Below are 7,686 nucleotides of genomic sequence, written 5' to 3' on the forward strand. Positions count from 1 at the left end.
GCCTTTAATGCCTCAACGGCTCTTCGTCTTAACTTCTTCGGAGGCTCCCTCAACGGCTCTCTGCATTGAGTCTTTCCCTGGGTTGGGCCCGGACCGACTCCTCGTCTCCGGCCCATGCTCAGGTTGGATCGTCCTTCATAGCCCTGGCCAGGGCCTTCCATTTGGGCCTGGGCCGACTCCTGGACTCGGCCCACACATTCTCCAGGCCTGCCTCGTGTCAGCCCATTCTTCTCTCTGGTCTTTCCTCTTTGGGCCCTCTTTTCTTGGGCCGGGGTTCTCACCCCATCAATATATATATATATATATATATATATATATATATATATATATATATATATATATATATATTAATTTTTTAAATTAAGATTAAGGTTTTTTGTTTTTAAAATTAAAAATTAAATTAATTTATGATTTTGACTAAGAATTGATCAGGGACAGGGAATCTCTGTCCCTGCCTAGCTCCCACAGGGACGGGGATGTGGACTATTTTCAATTCCCCGACAAGGATGGGATGGGGATGGGAACGGGGTCGAGGTTTCTGGGACGAGGACGGGGCTTATATTCCCCGCCCCGTCACGTCGCGTCCCGTTGTCATCCCTACTATCAAAGAAAACAAAACAAAACAAAATAAAATAAAAATAAAAAATAAAAAATAAAAAAAAAATTCTGACTCTACAAAAATATTCAACTGACTTGGCCAAGTTAGGCATTGACTCGACTAAGTTGTGTGCCGATTTAGGCATTGACTCGACTAAGTTAGGTGTCGAGTTAGGCGTCAACTCGACCAAGTTAGACGCCTAGTCGTCTAGCTAGTCGGTCGACTTACTAAAAGGTGCCTAGGCCCGAAATCCCCTTGGCCTAGGGGTGCCTAGACGGCTGCCTACGCAAATTTTTAAAACAGTGACTATTGGTTCATTTGTCAATACATATATGCATGAGCTCTGCTATTTAATTTCATTTTATACATATAATATGTCCATTATAGTAACACTAAAATATTATTTTAATTCTACTATAGGTTAATTTGACGATATACATATATGTATGAACTATGCTATATATTCAGTTTCATTTTATACACATAATATGTTCATTATAACAAAACTAAAATATCATTTTAATTCTATTACAAATTTATTTGACAATATACATCTGTAACGTGATTTGTCATTGGTTCACGATAATGACAACCATTTCTTTTTTTTTTCTTCTTTTTTTTTTTTTTTGTTTTTTTGAAAATACAACCATTTCTTTTAATTAATAGAAACAGAGTTGTATTTGACTATGATTCATACAGGTGTGTGAACCATAGTCCACCATTTATTAATTGACAATTTTTAAGACGGACTTAATGATCAAGGTTAAGATTGAATCACTTTGTTGCAGGTTGAATATACCTAATGAATTTCCTTCTACATGAAAAAGAGAAGAACAGTCAATTAAATGGGTTACACCACTATAAAAACCCTTTCTTTATCTTTTACTTTATATTTTGTTCATTTCAAACTAGCTTTACACAACTGAACACAAATCAAACCTAAAGTGTATCAATTTTTTAAATAAAGTGCGATTTTTGTGCAGGATTAATTTTGGAAAAATGTTTCACGCCCAGTGGGACTCGAACCCACAATCGCTTGATTAGAAGTCAAGCACCTTATCCATTAGGCCATGGGCGCAACTGTGTTATTTGAAGGTATTATAATTTATTGCTACGTTTCGATTATTGGTCATAGATTACTATTGACTTTGTGTTAATGTTTTCTAATTTGTTCAATTTACGCGACTTTAGTACGAATAAAAATAGCGCAAATATGTTTAAAAAGAATAATAGAGGAAATAGAATTCTGATGTTAAAAGCAATAGAATAAACAAATAATAAAATATTAGTATTATTTATTATTTGGTTGAATTATAGAATTACATAAGAAATTATATTTATATATTAAGTTGTTTGAGGAATAAAAAAGTAATATATGATTAAATGTCAAAAGTACTCACATTTGAAATAAATAAATAAATAAATATGGTGAAACTCGGACTATTTATTAGACAAGATCTTATAGCTAAGATTTAATATTTTTAATCGATTTTTCTTAATTTATGTGACGAGGGTATTGGTGTAATTTTGTTTAGTTTTACCTTACCTGGAGTTTCTAAATACATTATGCTCCCTAGTTTTAGGCCATTTTAAAGGATTTTTCGATTGTTTACCTTTGTTCTTCTTTTTATTTTTTTCGGTGCCGGTGGTGAATGCTCAGCATGACAGCATCCCTTGATGCCTTCATGTTTGTTCTTTTTTTTTTTTTTTTTTGTGGTTCGTTATAGTATGCTTTTGATTAGGTTTGGTGATAATTCTATGATTTTAAGAAGGGGGTGCATTGTAGGCTATTGATTTGTGCATTGCGGCACTATTGTGGTGCATCGTAGGACTATGAGTTGTGCATTGGTTAGGTATCACTGGTGGTGTGAGGCTACACATCATAGAACTATGTTGTACACCTTTTGTGCACTTTCGGGTAAAAGTTGTGCATTACTAGTAGTAAAGGTGTACATTCTGTTGGGCACTGTTGTAGATTCTGTGTTAGTATACAGTGGTCAATTTTGTGGGGTTTAGTGGTTAGGGTTTAGGGGTCTAAAGTATGCAGTCACAAAATGTTGTACACTTTTGTGCACTCACAGAGTAAAAGTTGTTGATTTCTAGTAGTAAATGTGTGCATTCTATGGGGGTACATTATATTTTAGTATGACAATTATCAATTTTGTGTGTGTTGTAGTGATGGCTGCGACTTCTAGTTGTAGTATTTGTGCATTCATATTATAGTATCAATGCATTGCTATTGTAGGTGTGGTACATTCTAGGGTTAGATGTGGTGCATTATACTGTCGTTAGTGTTTTTTTGTTGTTGTGGAGTTTTATTTTTTGACTTCTAGGCTTGAGTGGTAATATTAGTAATTAAAAGTAATTTCTTGTTTCCATCAGTTGGTCCCGAATGGTTAGGGTAACAAGTCTAAAAGGGGGTGGGGTGAATAGACTTGTTGGATTTTAAAAACCTTTTTTTACGATTCCTTCAAGGAACCCAAGAGGTAACGTAAACGTCTCGTAGAGTATGCACAACGGAAATTCTTTTTAACCCTTTTAGTTAAGTTCGCACGTAGTTTGTTCTTGTAAAATCGTTTATATTTGTTTGTGATAAATATGCAAGCGAATGGTAAATGTGAGAGAGAGATTTTTGTAGTGATTCGGCCAAAACCAAGCCAATTCCACTCTTCTCCAACTCCTAAGGAGGTTTGCACTAATCCTATGGTACAAAAGACCACTCAATTCTTGAACACTAATTTAAGCTAGACTTGAGCTATAACACCCCGTGTTATGCCCTTTAATCCCAGATTAATTATTTAATTAATTCCGTTAAAAAAATAGTTAAAAAGGATTTAATCTGGCCAGGATCCATTAATTAATTAATGTGGTCCACGAAGGACCGTGGACCCTTGTTTATAATAAGGACTTTAAGTCTATTAGGAATAAAGAAAGTGGGCCTTTACTACTTAGATTCTAATTAAGAATCCTAGACCTATATACCTGTTAGGAATAGAAAGTATGTCTTTACTATTCAAACTCTTATTAGGATTCCTAACTCTATAAATAGGGGATTAGAAAGCAATTAGAACCCTTACCACCCATAGTTATATTACACGAAATTATTCCCAAGAGATTCACCACCACCAAGCCTAAGGAGATCAATCGGATGGAAATCTTAGTGAAGAACTTTAATAGCCAAGGGAGGATTAATTAAGGCTAAGAGATAACCCATGTCTTACAAAAACTATTGGCTCCTTTGATAATTGTATGTGTGATTCTGTGATTGAGTCTTGATAGAGCTTTGCCTAGGATTTATATTGTGTTTATTTGATAATCTTGATGTTGTGATTGATTATATGTGTGATCTTATATTTTAATTATGTCTAGAACTTGTCCCTAGGGTTTGTATCGCGAATCTCATTGTTGTGATGTTCTTGGTATATTTGGGTGGGTTTATACATGATCGGGTGTTGAGTCTAGTCTAGGACTTGTCCTTAGGACTTTGCATATAGATTTCTTGATGTTCTTGAGGTTTCGGATGCTCCTGAACCGTTACGTGATTTGTGTCGGGTCTTGGTATGTTTAGGAATCATGTTAGAACGTATTTGGAATGATTCTTGAGTTAATTTCTGTTAATTGAATCCGTGGTATTGTTGTTGCGTGTTGGAATGTGTCTGGACATGGTTTTGGGTTCCACGAGAGATCCCGGGACCGAAAAGTTGCCTGTGTATTAGTGGGGGTAGGTGGGGGGACGAACACCCGCCACCTACCCGCTGCCCGTTGCTCTCTTTCCAGCGGGCAGCCGGCGGGTGGTCCTCCACCCGCCGCCCACCCGCTGGGAATCAATGGTGGATCGTGATGTTTTTCTCCGTTTGATGTTTTCCCGTGTCCTGTTGTACTCCGTTTGTCGTGTATGAGTTTCATTTGATGTTTTGAATACCGTTCTAGGAATTTATGTGTAGTGCGTGTCGATGTTATCATATCTTGATTGTTATTGATTGATTATGTGTTGATTGATTGAATGATGATGAGTATCGTAGTCGTTGCGCAATGATTGGTGTGACTGGTGGCGATGAGATTGTGATTGGTGGAAATGAATTGTTGGCGGAAAGCACTACGAGTGCTCGGTTATCGTGCTAAAGGCACGAACCACCCCTTAGACTAGCTGGCTAAATGCCTGGGTCAGGGTATAAGCATCGCGGTGTCATGTTAGAGCTATATGTGCTAACCCCTTCGTATTGGTACTAGAAGTACGGACCATGCAAATGACATTTTGGTGCTACCATGTTGGTGGACTTGTTGGTGGTTGCGGAGTGGGGCATATAGTTGCTCCAGGGGATAAGGAGGAGGTATAAGGGTGGCCTGGAGGTACAGGTTGGAACTGAAATAAGGATGAAGTGGAGTGAAAAGGTTGGAACTTGGTATAAGGTTGGAAGATGGATTGTGTGACTTGATGATTAATTGCTAATTAACTGTCTGGAATCCCTTTGTTTTCTCTATTTGCTATTTATAAGCTTATCTATCTATTATGTTTTGCATCGTGTTCTTATGACGCATGCTAGTCTTTATTATTGTTCTATAGTGTCAAGTATGTTGTTGTGTCTCGAGTCTTGATCTTGGTTTAAAGCTAGAGTTGCTTAGGTTATATATGTATTCCAGTTTCAAAATGATTTTCTTATATCTACCTATATTGTACTTAATGCGTGGGAGTGGGTTACCAGCATTATTCGCTGACAGTTGTTACACCGCATGTTTTTCAGGTACTGACTAGTAGCTTCGAAGTGCTCTAGACAGACACGCAGATTTAGCATTAGTTAGTTCTAGTCATAATTGCTATGGCCTGTGTGCCTGGAATTGTATTTGAATATTAATTGTGGATTATGCTTAGATTAGTTAGTTGTAGCCTGTGCATCTAGGTTCTCAAACCTAGGTGTGGCATAGCACCCCAACTCTTATGATTAGTTTATGCTTTGTTTGGATGATTAATAATAGATTTACCTTGATTTATATAAGATTTTAAATGTTTTAAAAATTTGGGGTGTTACGTGAGCGTCTAGGTTTTTCAACTCGAAGAGTTTACTCCGCCTCTTTCTACTTCTATTGAGTAGAGTTACAAAGGTTAAGGTTAAAATTCTTCTTTCTCCAACTAAGAAAACATGGCTTTTAGTGACTTGATCTTCATGAATGAATACCATAAGCTTCTTGAATTTCTGGATAGTACATTTTAGCTTTGATCTCTTCTCTCACTGGTCACTAGATGAGAAACCCTTTTTGAATGCTTGAATACTTAGAAAATTTTCAAATTGATCAGCACATTCTATATCCTTGAGTTAAGGTATTTATAGGCGTATTGAAAAGGATCTTTTGGAGGGAAAACCAATTTCAAATGTCTATTGCCTAGTGAGTAAAGACCAACGGTTTTTTCGAAAAGTAGCTTTATGCGTCAGAGTTTCCAGTCGTTAGACCACTTAATTTGTGTTGAAGTTTTTTACTTTTAGTTATGCACAAAAGCGTCTAGTCATTTTTAGAAACTATTCCTTGAGATGTGAACCTAGGACTCTATTTGCCTTGGTCATATTTTACCATAAAACACTTACAGCATGTTTGGTTCACGGAATGAATTTTGAGGTAATAGGAATGCTATTCCATAAGGAATGGGATAGGTAAGGAATAGAATAGGAATTGTATTCTATTGTTTGGTTCGCGGAAGGAATAGACTTTAGGAATTATATTACAGTGTTTGGTTGATTTAAGGAATAGAAATGAAATATGTTTTAAAAGACATAAATACCCTTATAAAAAGATGTGATGGTGGCGATGGTTGCGGTGGTGGTGGTAGTGGTGGCGATGGTGGTGGTGGCGGTGTTGGGGTGGTAGTGATGGTGCTGGCGGTGGTAGTGGTGGGGGCGACGGTGGTGGTGGTGACGGTGACGGTTGTTGCAGTGGTGGTGGGTGCGGCGGCGGCGGTGGTGGTGGTGGCGGTGGTGCTGCTGGGTGGTGGTTCTGGTGGCGGTGGTGGTGGTGGCGGCGGCGGCGGCGATGGTGGTGGCAGTGGTGGTGATGGTGGTGGTGGCGGTGGTGGTGCTGGGGTGGTAGTGGTGGTAGTGGTGGTGGCGGTGGCAGTGGTGGGGGCAGCGGTGGTGGGGCGGCGACGGTTGTGGCGATGGTGGTGGTTGTGGCGGCGGCGATGGTGATGGTGGTGGTGGTGGCGGCGGCGGCGGTGATGGTGGTGGTGGCGACGACGGTGGTGAAATAGGATAAATTTATATATAGGATAAAAAAACTAGGTTAAAGAAATGGGTAAAAAAGAAAATAGATTCTAAAATCTATTCATGAGGGTTCAGTAATAGGCTAATACCAGAGGGGGCCCTAGTAATAGCTATTACCTTATTTGAGGTAATAGGCTATTACCAGGAATATTATTCCTGGTAATATAAATGGTTACCAAATAAAGGAATAGGCATATTACTGGGAATGTTATGACATTCCCGGCCTATTCCGTGAACCAAACGGGCCATTAGTGTTTTAAGGTTTCGAACTGTTGGCTAAAATAATGTATCAAGCAGTTGTTATGGTTAACTGGCACTGTTCGAGTTAAAGTTTCAAACCTTAACACTAGCTACTTCTCGGTTACAAATGGTTGACATTATCATTTGTTCAACTTTACTTCGAAAGGTAGGCCCTTCCACCATTCGGTCTTTGCAATCTTTTGATTTTGTAATCTTCGAATCCTTCGACTCTTCTGATCCTCTATCCTCGATGCTTCTTCCTAGTCACCCGAGACGTAACCATTCAGGTTACTGTTATGGGTGAATCAAGGCCCCTTTACTAATTGGTTAGCTTTATGGAGACTAAAAATTCCACCAAAGTGGAAAATGTTCCTCTGGAGAGCTATTTGTGATATTTTGCCTACAACTACGAACTTGCTTTTAAAGAGGGTGGAGGTGAACCCATATTGTGCTATGTGTGGGATATCACATGAGAATACAATGCATGCATTAGTCTTGTGTGATTTTGCAAGAAACATTTGGGATCAATCCAACCTTACAATCCCCAATATTGTCACGGATATTTTTCATGTTTGGTTTGGGGAACTTCTAAATATT

At 38.4% G+C, this 7,686-nt stretch overlaps 1 non-coding gene across 1 annotated transcript; it reads right to left on the minus strand.

The window, feature by feature from the left end:
• Positions 1-1,603: 1,603 nt before the first annotated feature.
• Positions 1,604-1,676, minus strand: TRNAR-UCU. The gene has a single exon. It is a non-coding gene; the product is annotated as a tRNA-Arg (tRNA).
• Positions 1,677-7,686: the final 6,010 nt, after the last annotated feature.

The sequence above is a fragment of the Ipomoea nil genome, unplaced genomic scaffold, assembly GCF_001879475.1.
Source record: "Ipomoea nil cultivar Tokyo-kokei standard unplaced genomic scaffold, Asagao_1.1 scaffold2957, whole genome shotgun sequence".
Taxonomy (NCBI): domain Eukaryota; kingdom Viridiplantae; phylum Streptophyta; class Magnoliopsida; order Solanales; family Convolvulaceae; genus Ipomoea; species Ipomoea nil.